Raw genomic sequence first — 12,914 nt, 5'->3', positions numbered from 1 at the left:
ACAATGGGCTGCAGGGGAACCTCAGCTTTGGCACACAGAGCACCTCCACCTTCTCCTTCTTCACTGACCTTAGTGTCTGCAAAGATATTTCTTTCACATGTTGTCGGCCCACCTCCATTTGGAGTTGCTTGTTGCCCCTCATCCCTTCTTAAATCTACTCTCTGCCACTGTTGCTGATGGGTTCAGTGGCAGGTTCCCCTTAGAGCCAGCTGTCATTGGACCTACTGGATATAGGGGAAGCTTCTAGCAGCTTCTGGCTTTAGCCATTCCTGTAGCTAGGGAACACTTGAAGCATTTATAAATGACCATGAAGGCATTTATTGTATAATGATAATATAATACAAACAAATATTTAATAAATAAATATAAAATTGATTTATATTTTTAATGTTTTTCTATAGCGTGAAAGGAAACCAGTTTAGGAGAGGTATTGGAAACCTACAGAGAAGTCTGACAGAAATGGGACTGGCACTGTTCCATTTAGCCCGCAAACTTCAAAAGAAAATGGCCATTGGTATTGTTTCATGCAAATCTACTAATATTTGTCTTTGTAAAGAAAATGAAGGACACAAATAAAAGACTATTATTTACTATTATTAGCATAATATTACTAAGAACAACATGTAGTCAGACTGATCATAGCCTTTTTATTAGCACATATTTCAGAGATATCCCAAATTATCTTTTAGTTGGTTTCCTTATTAATTCAGCTAGAGAAGACACATCATTACAAGATTAAAATGGCATTATTATTGCTGGGTGAATATGAAGCTTACTGGAAACAATAGTTGTTGTGACAACAATCACTGAAAAAGAAAATTAAATACGTCTAAAAGTACTACTGATAAGGCTGTAGTCAGAATTTCCTTTTTAATCTACATTATAACAAGTGGGTTTTTTTCTTTCATGTTACTAAACCATATATATATTAGACTAAACTGCAGTAACATTAGTGCATTACTGTAGTGCTTCACTTACTTGAAAGTGGGAAATATTTACAAATTTTCCAAATATGGTATATCATGAGTCTTGGAAATACTTATCTACATGATTCATGAAAAAGAAAGTTGTTTCCAGCAGGTAAGAACAATACAGACAAAGAAATACTTTGCAATGCAAATAAAAAAGATGAAAAAAACCAAACACTTCCATCAGCCTGACTCTAAAATCATAAGACTGTAGAGTATGATATGCATTAAGCATAATTATATACAAATGCATACTTTGAAAATGAACATCAAAAGTGTGTTTATATTGCAGTGAAATTAAGCACATGTCCCAGTTAAAATTAATAACTTCCTTGTTATACGAGTGTGTTTTCATTTTAGGACCATTTTATTGTGTAGTCTTTCCCACTGTGTTGGATTCTCTGTTACAGTTCTTACACCAAAACTACATGAATAGAGGTCTGTTGTGGGCCAAGATGCTTTCCTAGCTTGTCTGTCACTGACACTTCCAAATAGGATATTAAAGAATCATATATATGATCATATATATCATATATATGATCATATACAAGGTCCTCTTATATGCACTGTTCTAGCTGGCAGCCACCTGTGCAATTTAAGGAATATATGCATCAGAAAATGGAATAAAAATAAATCACTGCAACAGTAAAATAGAAGTTGAAAATGGAGGAAAATGATGGAGGAAAGCTGTTCTAAGATATGGAAAGCTTGGAGTTAAGTGCTCACAAACCATGTTTTTGGAAACAGTCGATGATTGTCGGACAATTAATGATTCCTGGGCCAAGTCACAAAAAAAAACGTCCAAGGAGAAATAATTCTCCTGGTCCTGAGTCCATCCATAGGAAAGTGTCGGAACACTCTTGTCAAAGAGCCACTCTACCATACTAGATAGAACACACTTCATATTAAAAGTTCTGTGTGAATAGCAATCTGAAAAAAACTCTACTATCTAGCAATTTAAAAAAGGGAACAACATGAAAGTGAGAAAACTACTTAAAAAGAAACTAAAAGGAACATCTGAAAAAGTAAACTCTTCACTGAAGATTGGAGCCTCATGTTGGAAGCACAACAAAAATGCATACATTTTCTAAGAAGATATGAGAAAGAACAAAGGAAAGTCAGCATGGGCAAACAGCAGAGGAAGGAAGTCTATTAAAACTAAAAAGTGATCCTTCAAAAACCTGAAGTTCAATCTGAACAAAGAAACCAGAAAAGAACATCAACTTCGGTAGCTAAAATGTAAAAATATAGTAAGGCCAGACAAAACCAAAAAGTTAAAATCTTATCAGGTAAAATGAGTGCTTGGATGAGATGACAACATAGATTGCAACATAGCAAAATAACTAAATTATTATTTGGAATATTCCTGCATCAAGTGGATGTTTGATTTTTTTTTTTTTTTAAGCCATAACTCTTTTTGTCAGAGAACACAAAAGAGAATACAAATATCACATTTAAATGTCAGGAGTACAGCTTATAGGACAACTTGACAAAATGAATGATTTTACATCATCAAAGCCACACTTATGATTCTAAGAGCTCTTCTGAAATTCAAGGAATAAATGTCTGAACTACAGACTGAAGTATGTAACTTCACACTTAAAATTGCCTTTATACCAGAGGACTGGAAGGAGACTTACTCTGGAGATTCACAAATCAATAATTTATACTGGGAATGAAACTGATAGAAAATATAACAAAGTCTGGAGCTTCTGCAGAGATTCTTAAGGAAACTAAGTAGCCATGGTAGAAGAGGAAGGAGTCCAACCTGGATAAATAAATAACTATAAATTATGAGACAGTAGAAAAAAAGGTGTTTTTTTCATAGAGAATCGACCAGTGAAGTTCTGAATAAACTATATGGCAAAGTTTGCTGATCATGCTGATTTAGTTGGGATCTTAAAAAGGAGAGTTGGCTGCAGAGAGTTGTAGAGGGACTACACAGCCCTGAGATATTGTATAATAAACTGGAAGATGGGATTTGATGCAAAGAAATGTGAAATGATGTGCATATGGAAAAACAAACCTAATTTTATGACAGGTTCTATAATAATGGTTTTTTAAATGGCTGTTAACACTCTGGAATGACATTATCAATTATAATAGATAGCTTCACAAAATTGTCACTTCAGTTTTTAGTCAAAGGAAAAAATCCCAAATATTTGTAATAAATAGGTATAGAAGATAAGACAGAAAATACAATTATTAAAATATATAAATCTTCAGCACACCTGCAATTGAATGCTATGTACCTCTGACCCTCTTATCCTGAAGAAGATTCATGGGAAAGCAAGAATATGTACAAAAAAAACCCCAAACGATGGCAGAGTATGGTCTATTCGAGAGTTTGGAACAGTTTCCAAGTGAGGAAATGCTAAATAAACTAGCATGGTATGAGCTAGACAGAAAGAAGGGAGGTATGATGGCATCTATAAGTTCAGAAATGATGCAGTGCAGAGACCACATCCCCTTCAGTCCTAGAACTATCTGCAATCAAACAAAACCAGAAGGTGATAGGTTCAAATTTCCACACAATATGTCAATTAGTGGGAGTAATACAGAGTGTGAAAGGCGGTGGGACACAACTGCTTGTTTGAATTCAAAATAGCATTAGAACAAAATATAAAAGATGTCACTGGAGTCTGTAAGGAATGGAGATAATACCTCTACCTCCAAAAGTTTCCTAAGTATGCAACTGTTGGGTTAGGGGTGAATGTTCAGGGGAGCTTCACAATATCATCTTCCTTCACTTTTTTCCGGGCATCTGCTTTTGCCTACTGTCAGAGGCAGGATACGAGACCAGACAGGCTTTTGGTCTGATCTTGCACAGCTGTTCACGTAGTCTTTGTGATAAAACTCACTGTTCTTCATTACAAAAAATAAAAATATTTGATTTTTTTTTCTGTTAAACTGTCCACATAATAGTCATGAGTGAGTGCTATATTTCTTTGCAAGTGAACTTGAAAGCCCTTCTCTTGATAGTCAAATACTGAATGCAAGAGAGTTCCATAGTTTCTGTCTCAACTACACAGTGCTATTATATATTAAGAATACTATAAGAGCTTAAAAGTGTGCTCATTGTTGTGGAAATCTTTAAAACTTGAATGAAATTCACAGAAAATTTCACCTAAAAATTGTAAAATATTTTTATAAAATATTTATAAAAACATTTATAAAATAATTTATAAAAATTTGTATTAAATAAAAATACTTTATAAAAAATATAAAAACCAATTGTATAGAATGAGAAGTTTTGACAATTATTCAGGCTAGGTGAATAATATTCTCCTGGACATGATTCTAGATGCCTGTCACAGGCTGAAGTTTGCTGGAAAGCATCTTGACTTTCAGATAACACCTTTAATATCTTTACCAAATATGCCCAGTAAAGCTAATGGCTTTCAAGTAATACTCTCCAGGACACTTGCAATGTGGACACCAATAAAGTCCAGAAGTTTTGCTTTGCCATCTGATGAAAAAGTGACTCAGAAAACTGCTCTATAGGGAAAGGATTTAAGTCTTCTGGGTGACACATAGTGTCCATTCTGCACCAAATCTCTTCTCAGCCATAGAAAAAATTATTGTTAATAGGAAACAAAAACATTTAAGGGACTGGAAAGAAATATCAAATAGAAAAATGCAAAGGAAAAGTTAAGGGTCTCCATATGTTATCTGGAAATTCAGAATACATTAGTAGCAGATTAGCATGAATCATCCCCACTACCAGCCACTGTCAATCACTGTACCCTCAATTTAGATTAGAGAGCAGGAGGTGCTTCTGATTCTGTCATTAGGAATGTGAGGGCAAGAAGAATTGTCACTGAGAGTCAGGATATAATGTTCAGCAGAGAAGCGGGGAGAGAAGAAATTGGAAGTTGTAGGCTATGGATACTGTCATCATGGCTTGCTGGATGTTTTAGACTTGGCATGAATTCTGCCTAATTTTGCTTTGTATTTTATAAATTCCGTGCACCCAATGTGACTTGAAAATAGTAATCATCTCACCATTGTGAACACATATCTCTAGGTTTGGTTTCTCCTACCTGTACTGAAATAAACCAGTATGTTTCAGATGCTTGTGGATTGGAACTTTCTGGTTGCTGTTAGAAAGTCTGATATTGTGTGACATTTCCAAAGAAACTTTATTTGGTTGTTCTCCAATGCAGAGATGAGCATTACTGATGAGCAGTGGGAAACAATTTAGGAGATGGCTGCAGACCCTGCAACTGAAATTCATCTCAGCTAAATCTAAACAGGGAGAAGGGTTACAGAGGTCAAATGTAGTTATGTAGTATGTAAAGAGTAGAATGAGCAAATAATTGAAAAGCTTTTGAAAAATACATAAACAGTCTGGCAGAAAGACAGACTGAAGAGAGTTTATACAAATAAGCAGAAGAAAGTTAAAAGGATAATTATATGAGCAAAGAAATAATATTAGATGTCAAGTTGTATGAAATATTTCAATTAAAGGCTCTTCAACTATATCTGTAATAGAGACATAGGTTCAAAGGTTAAATTGTCCCATTAAAAGCAATGATGGGGGATTGAAGACAGAGCATAAGGAAATGGCAATTTGTAAAATATTATTTAGCTTCTGTTATTACAGCTGAAGAAGAAGATGGAAAACTGCTTGGTAGAAGAATTGTGTTTCTCACAAAGATAGGTCAACTCCTAATAAGGTGCAGGTAAAATTGGAAGTAAATGAGTCAATTAGCTGCAAATGTACATTATCCATAGAGGGAAGTGTAGGAGATGTAGGAATTATACTCTAATTGGCTATAAATTAGGAGGTTCTAGCTTATTATCAACATTTTTTTATGTAACCTTTGTGCCAAGTCTCATATAGTACTGGGATAGCACAAATGCCTTTACAATTATTTTCCTCAGTGCAGCTCATCATGGGCTTTTATAAAGTGAAGTAATAGAAGTTATCCAGGTTAGTGGTAGATTATACACCAAGAAAAACTACCCAAATACAGACATGGGAATGTACAATAAAAAAGCAAAACCAATCCAAACCTTTGCTGAAGAACCATATGAAAATAAATGTTGGGAAACCCTAAGAAGATTCTTGCAAAATATACAGAAATATATTTCCTCAGATCAGATACCAACACTGAAATGAAATATTAAAGCTTTGAACTGGAAGAGTGTCACAGCATATAAATGAATACATTAACCAGCTCAATTTATAAACTGTGAGTAAAATTCAAGTAGAGTATCATATTCAAAAGAACCGGAAATGTTCATATGGCATAAGTTTTAAAATAACACTACAGAACAAAAGCAACTATATACACTACATAATGAGATGGATTAGAATATTTTTACAAGAGAGACAAATAAGAATAATACACAATGCACAGTGACTATAAAGACTTAAATACAAGGTGAGGTTTCTGTCATTAAATACTTCTTTAAAGAAGAATTTTGGCACCTTTTACATCCAAAATTCCCTGTTCATGTCCTAAAGATAGGTGGACATTCAAAAGTGTCTCCTATTAAAATAGGGAGAGTTTTGAATATCTGGCAGTTTGAGTGCATCATCTTAACACGATTTTTTACAGTGAAGAGCCAGATCTGTGTTGCCTTCGACAGCTTTGTTTTGGCATTTCCACTTCTTATTGCTTACAGGCAAGATTGACTTGATCAGCCTCTTCTCTATGACAGCTAATATCAGCTAAAAGAGGGTTTTTTGGTGAATCCCATCTTCATATTTTTGCACCACTGGAAGCTATGATCTTCCATAGGAGGAAGGAGCCTTTAGTATACAAAATGGAAAGTGGATGGCTGGAAAGCTGTCCAGAAACCAATCTCCCCCTAATTATGGGGGTCTAGGAGTCTAGAATAGCAGATTCATCTGTGAATTAAAGAAATGGTAACCGTCTTTGTTATAGACACTATGGGAAAACTTTCCATTAACCGCTTTTGGGCCTTTAGGGGAGTTCTAGAGGAAAATTGGAAGCTTTTTTTGTCACTTGATTTTTCTTTCTGTAAAAGCAAGATGTGGGAGAGTCACATTAAGAATCTCAAGCCTCATTCCTTCCTAAAACTCTTGACATCTCAGGTGCAATAGCAATGGACTTATTTCCACTTCAGTCCTCACAGACTCTATATCCTTGCCAGCTTTACACAAAATATACCTGCTTCGCCATGGGACTTGATTATTGTAATTTCCTCTTTAAAAATCTCAAGTTTGTCATGTCATCTCTGAATATAAGAACTCAACTGGAGTTGAGATGAATTGGAAGCATATTAAGCTATTCCTGTCTTTTGTATAGCAACTGCTTCTTAAAAAGCTGATTTACTATAAAATGCCACTATTTTTTAAACTTCTTACTAGTGTGGGCCCTTGTTATGTTCTTGAATCTCATTTTGACAGCTATCTGCGCCATGAGCATCTCCTATAATTTAAATACCATACTGTCACCTCTTTGGAAGGTAAATGTCTTTTGCATTGTTTGCTTCAAATTTAAGATGATTCTAAATTGTGTCATAATGTATATTTATATGTCTTAATGGTGTTTAAAAAAAAAAGTCCCAATAGAATGAGAGGAAAAATATCAGTAAATTGCTATCATTACCATGATAGCAATCATGTTCACTCTTTCAGTACTTTAGATACAAAGAGAATGTACAATCATCAGTAATCTGTTATAATTATTACACCTATGCAAAAAGTTTCTGTATTTCAACAAAATTCTCAATATGAACAATATATGCTAAAAGGTAAGTCTTGAGGCTTAAGTCAGATTAAAGCACAAATCTACTTTTATCATAAAAGGAGAGAGGAAAAAGCCCTTGAATTATTTTCCTTTTTCTTGCTACATATCTCAAGACATTACTGCCAACCCATCAAATGAAAACTGCATCTTCTAGAAGCTAAAATTGCGAACACTACAAGTCATGTTGCAGTTGACATGAAAACAACCATTGCTGGCATATCTTGTATTTTTACAGCTGACTATTCTCTCCCTGACATTTTTAGTAAAGTTGAGCAATATCCAGATTCCAGCCTTGATACCAGTCGGCACAGCAACATTCATCTTAAGATGACATCTGTTGAGAATTTTTCAATAACTTAATGGTTATAAAGCATGTGAGGAGGGGGATAATAGAGGGATTATGACATAAAAATGCTAAAGCCCTTGTGGGGGAACTGCTGCACATAAAGTTTTGATTTGGTAATTCAAACTAATGCAGTTTGTAGTCCTCTAGAGAGAGGGCAATAATGGTGCACAATATGCTCTTAAACACTGATGCATAACACATTGTGCTAGAGCCAAAAGGCACTGTACAATATCATTATAGTGTAGAGAGAAGTAGTAACTTTGGGAGTTGCCTCCACAAAGATCTGATCGCACAGGTAACAAACAATGCTATTCTTCTCCTTTCTATGTCCTTAATCTGTTCATTTGGGTATCCTAGGAAAACATGACATTGTTTATTGTTAATACAATAAATTGATAAAGCTAACACTACAAAGATCAGTGCCACGTAGTACTTATAGGCTTGATTTTTCTTTTTTTTTAGAAGATGAATTAGGCAGGATTAACATTTTTATTGTTTGTCTTTGAAGTATAATGAAGGAGGGAATGTGCCTCTTTGGACAAAGCTAGAAAACAGACAAAATGGAAGATCTCTCTATTTGTAATGGACCCAAATTTACTAGTAATACTATTTTATTGATGATAAAAAGCATGTAGAAATTCTTAAAGTGGAATAGAGAATTATTATATAATTCATAAAAATCTTGTGCAATATACAAAGAAAATACTTTGGTTGGTTGGTTGGTTTTTGTTTTGCCAATTTATTATTGTTGAAATTGGTTTATTTAATTTACAGTGCTGCTGGATGTAATGTGAAACATAACATTTAAATGAGAAACAATTTTTTGATTATTTCTCCAGGACTTCTAGTAGTGTGAATTTAAGGAAACAAGACCAGTTTGCTTGAATGATAAATTGTTTGTAAAACAAACAAAATAAAGCAAAAGAAATAAAAAAGCTCTACCAAATTAGCTGATTTTCTAGAAAATGCATATACAGATGACTTTTTGGTTTGTTAGGACACTATCAAGGTTGAACGACTCCATCATTCACTTCTTGTAAATATAGCAATATTTTTTTGATTTTTCAATCTGAGTCAAGAGTTTAGGAAAAAGGTCTTGTCGTTTAAAATACCTTTTCTTTTGAGTAGTCCCATAAGATAAGTAAGAATTTTTGTGACTTTGCAAAATGGTGATTCATCTCATCTCCCTTTTTTTACCTAAAAATCAGTTTTCTAGTGCAATTTGGTTGATTTGTCTCATCATCCTTAATGGCACCAATATATGGATAAACAATGATGAGTTCCATTCCAATGTGCTTGTCCCATTGGATGGGACCAATCAGACTCTCAAGGGCTTATGTCCCTCAACTGTCTCTAAAGAAGTAGCCCAGAGAACTAGTTTATCTCATTCTGACTGACAAGAGTAGGTGGAAATTCTGTGTTAATGACCAAGAAGCTGTGAGGGGAAAAAGAACCCAAACCAAACAACAGAGAAAAAGGTGCCCAGTCCTGCACGCAGGTGTCAAGTGTCATTTCAGGCACCAAGGTTAAATTTCTTGGCTTTCTACTACTGCTCCACAGAGCTGTGACTTTCCTGTAAGTCCCAGATCATAGATACCATCCCTATGCTGATGTGCCAGGCAACTGAGGGTGTGCAAAATGAGTTAGATGCTTCTGCTCCCTCTTTTACTCACCTGTGAATCCTCTGTGGTAAAGGGAAAACCAGCCTGTTCTCAGCAATGGATCAGGCTTTGAGGTCTTGCCTAATTTTGAGTGTTATGTCTGATACTGCTGTGTTAGAAAGGAGTCAGTGAGTATGCTCCAGGCTCTACCCTGTCTTCCACATCTCTGCTGCCAAAAGCCTGTTCCTCTGCAGTGGTTTCCTGAACCACAGGGGTCTGTGTAACAGTACATCGTGCTTCATTGTGCTCAGGAGGCTTGTGCTTTCTGTACAGCCCTTGTGTCAACAGAGACCTTTGCAAAGGGGTTCAGATCTTCTGAGAGACAGTAGTTTATGTGCCATGTGATTGAACTTAATTTAAATTAATGCTTTTTTGCATCCCAGAGCATATAGCGGTCAACATCTCCTCTTTGTCATTCAACTGCACTCTAACATTTTTTTCTCGCACGTTGCTGGTGACACTAACAAGTTTTAGGCTCCTTTCCTTTCCAGCTCCTCCCATGTTTTCCATAAGGAGTCTGATTGTAAAGTTCGTTAAGCAAATGGAAGATTTTTATTTATAGTCAAACTGTTTGGTGGGAATTTTCATTTTCAGCTGAGATGTTTTTAAGCTTAATCATGCCTACATGGAAAGGAAACTAGCAGACAGTGGAACCTCAGAATTGAAGAGGTTTCTTGGCAGGGTATTCTCCAACAACACAGCAAACTGGACCTTGGAGCTCCCAAAATCAGTGCTATAGGCAGCTGTGTGATGCAAATAGGGCCTGATTAGGAATAAATTAGGTTTAGGTTCAAATGTGTTTTAGATGTGTCCCACATAGCTTCCCCCTGGCAAGATCTATGTAAAATCAGGCCCATCATAAACAATGTGTTCTGTGATTGTGTACTTACTTCTCATCTAGAGCAGAACAGTACGTGTCTGGTGAAATGTAGTTCTTTCTGACTGAGAACCTACGACATTAGAGACATGTCTCAACAGCACAGTTCCCCCTCTACTGTCTTGAAACGCCTGGAAAGGTGTAGGAACATAGATGTTGCAAAACTGTCAATAGTGAACCATAGTTCTTCATTCATGTCTGGTCAAAAAGTGGCAAAGGTAAGGTTTCAGCCCCATTGTTCCCACTCATTCATGAGGAAAGGGTGCCAGGCAATACTGTGTTCCTTCTCTAAGCTATAATCAATTTACAGTGTGCATGCAAACCAGGAGGTGGATTTGGGAAAGTATGTGTGCTACTCTAGTCATTCAGTAAGATAAGTGATTTAGCCCCAAAAGAATAGCTTGCCTTTAATCCATTTTCCCAGAGTGCAGGTTCTGGGACATCTATTGGATGTGATGTATGAGATACACATTATCATTGAAAATAGAATGCTGAGGAATAAATTACCATTAAAAAAATTATTTTGTGATATATCTACCAATAAAAAGACTCAAAATTCTGCTTGATGCTTAATATATAATGGGGGAAATTACATGGAATATATGTAAATCTTTTTATGTTTTCTTTATATATAGTATTGTAATCCCTAGAATGAGAATCTGCTGCATTGTTCCATTGCCAAAGTGATGTCTACAAATGAGGGCTCAGGGAATTGCTGCAGGCTTTCTGATGAACTGAGCCAACAAGCCGCTGTGGACACAAGCTGGAGTTTTTGAATGAAGAAAGAAAAGGATTTACACATGCAAAGATATTTGTCTCTTTTCCCTTTCAAATTTCCAACAAGCAACTCCTCCTTTCATTTGATGGCAATGATTGGAAATAAAATGCAAAACCTAAAAGTGCTTGCATACTCCAAATCTTCTCCATCTTTTTCAGCTATATAATTTGTTCTGCTAAAAGATGCAACTCTTCTTTACAGTTGTCACTGACTAGTTAATTAATACAATAATTTGAAAATTCACTATTTTAATAATCTTCTAAACACGTCTAAAAATACTTAAATGCCACTTAGCAGACAAATTAATTGTGAAACTATCTATCTATCTATCAGTGCAACTTTCAGTTAAAAGTTTGTACAAATAAATATATTCTATATGTTACTCTTTTCAAAGAATGTTTGATCTAATAGCTTCTAAAGACAGAATCTTGTTTGATTTCCTCATTGTTTAATACCTAAAAGAACAGTCTGAAAAAGACAAAAGATATATTAGTTTGCTTAGCTACTTAGCATTAGAAGACTCAGTATTTTGTGAATTACAGAACAAGATTCAGTTTAAAGGATGAAATCTTTTTTTTTTTCCCACTGATTTCCTCCCTGCTTGGAAATACTAAGTGGCCTCAAAGTCCCAAGGAGTTTTAAGAACTTTAAGTCAATGTTAAATATCTTAAGCATTCAGTATATTTACACATTCAAAGCCCAGATATTTAATGATTTTTATAACAAATCTTATCTACATTGTGGTATATAATGACCTGAATTACAGAGAAAACCAACAAAGAAAGAAAAATGGGACTGCCTTTGTCCCTGTATCCCTTGCATCTGTGCATGGCCTCCTCATATGCTGGGATTCGAAGTACGTGGCTCTATGACACTTTGCACCCTTTATCGTTCCTTGTGCAGTTGGCTAGTATACATTTAGATGCTCAGATACCAGTGCAGGGCAGAAAACTTTCCTGAATATATTTCTATAATCGTTTGTATACATAAGGCCATGGTATCTACAGATTTGGGGAAATAATTATTAAATGCTAAGGCACAGCAGCTAGCAATAGCTAGGGAACGTTCAAGGTCATGGCTGCTGAAATAATTTCTTGTACACTAGAAACAGTATTCAGTCACTTCTGAAAGAACAAAAGATAAAACATCTCTTGCAGTTTTACATCACTTTCATGGCTTTTCTTTTGAAAAGAAGTGCTACCTATACTCCAGACTCCTTCCAGTCAATCAGAATGCAGAATTCTTTTTCAGAAATACTTATTTTTTTCTACAAGAAAGCCATATTCCCTGAGAAATCATTTGTTAACAGCAGTTGAGCTTTGCTAGTCCACTTTGCCAGTCTGAGGTGAATCCAAAAGCAGTTATGGTTTGAACATAATTTTGAAGTGTACAAATAACTGTTTTTAAAGTCAGTATTCTCACTGTAGTTTATATTTAAGGTTTTATAACTGAGGTGGTATATTAAGAAAAGTTTGTAGTTAAAACTCTGCAATGGAAAATGTACCCCAAGTCAGAAGGCAGGACCCACTCTATCAAGTTATAATTAAGCAATAATCTCA

This window comes from Pipra filicauda, unplaced genomic scaffold (genome assembly GCF_003945595.2).
Source record: "Pipra filicauda isolate LSUMZ 115617 unplaced genomic scaffold, ASM394559v2 scaffold56_size3634133_pilon, whole genome shotgun sequence".
In the NCBI taxonomy this organism is placed as follows: Eukaryota; Metazoa; Chordata; class Aves; order Passeriformes; family Pipridae; genus Pipra; species Pipra filicauda.
Note: the sequence above shows the minus strand (reverse complement) of the source record.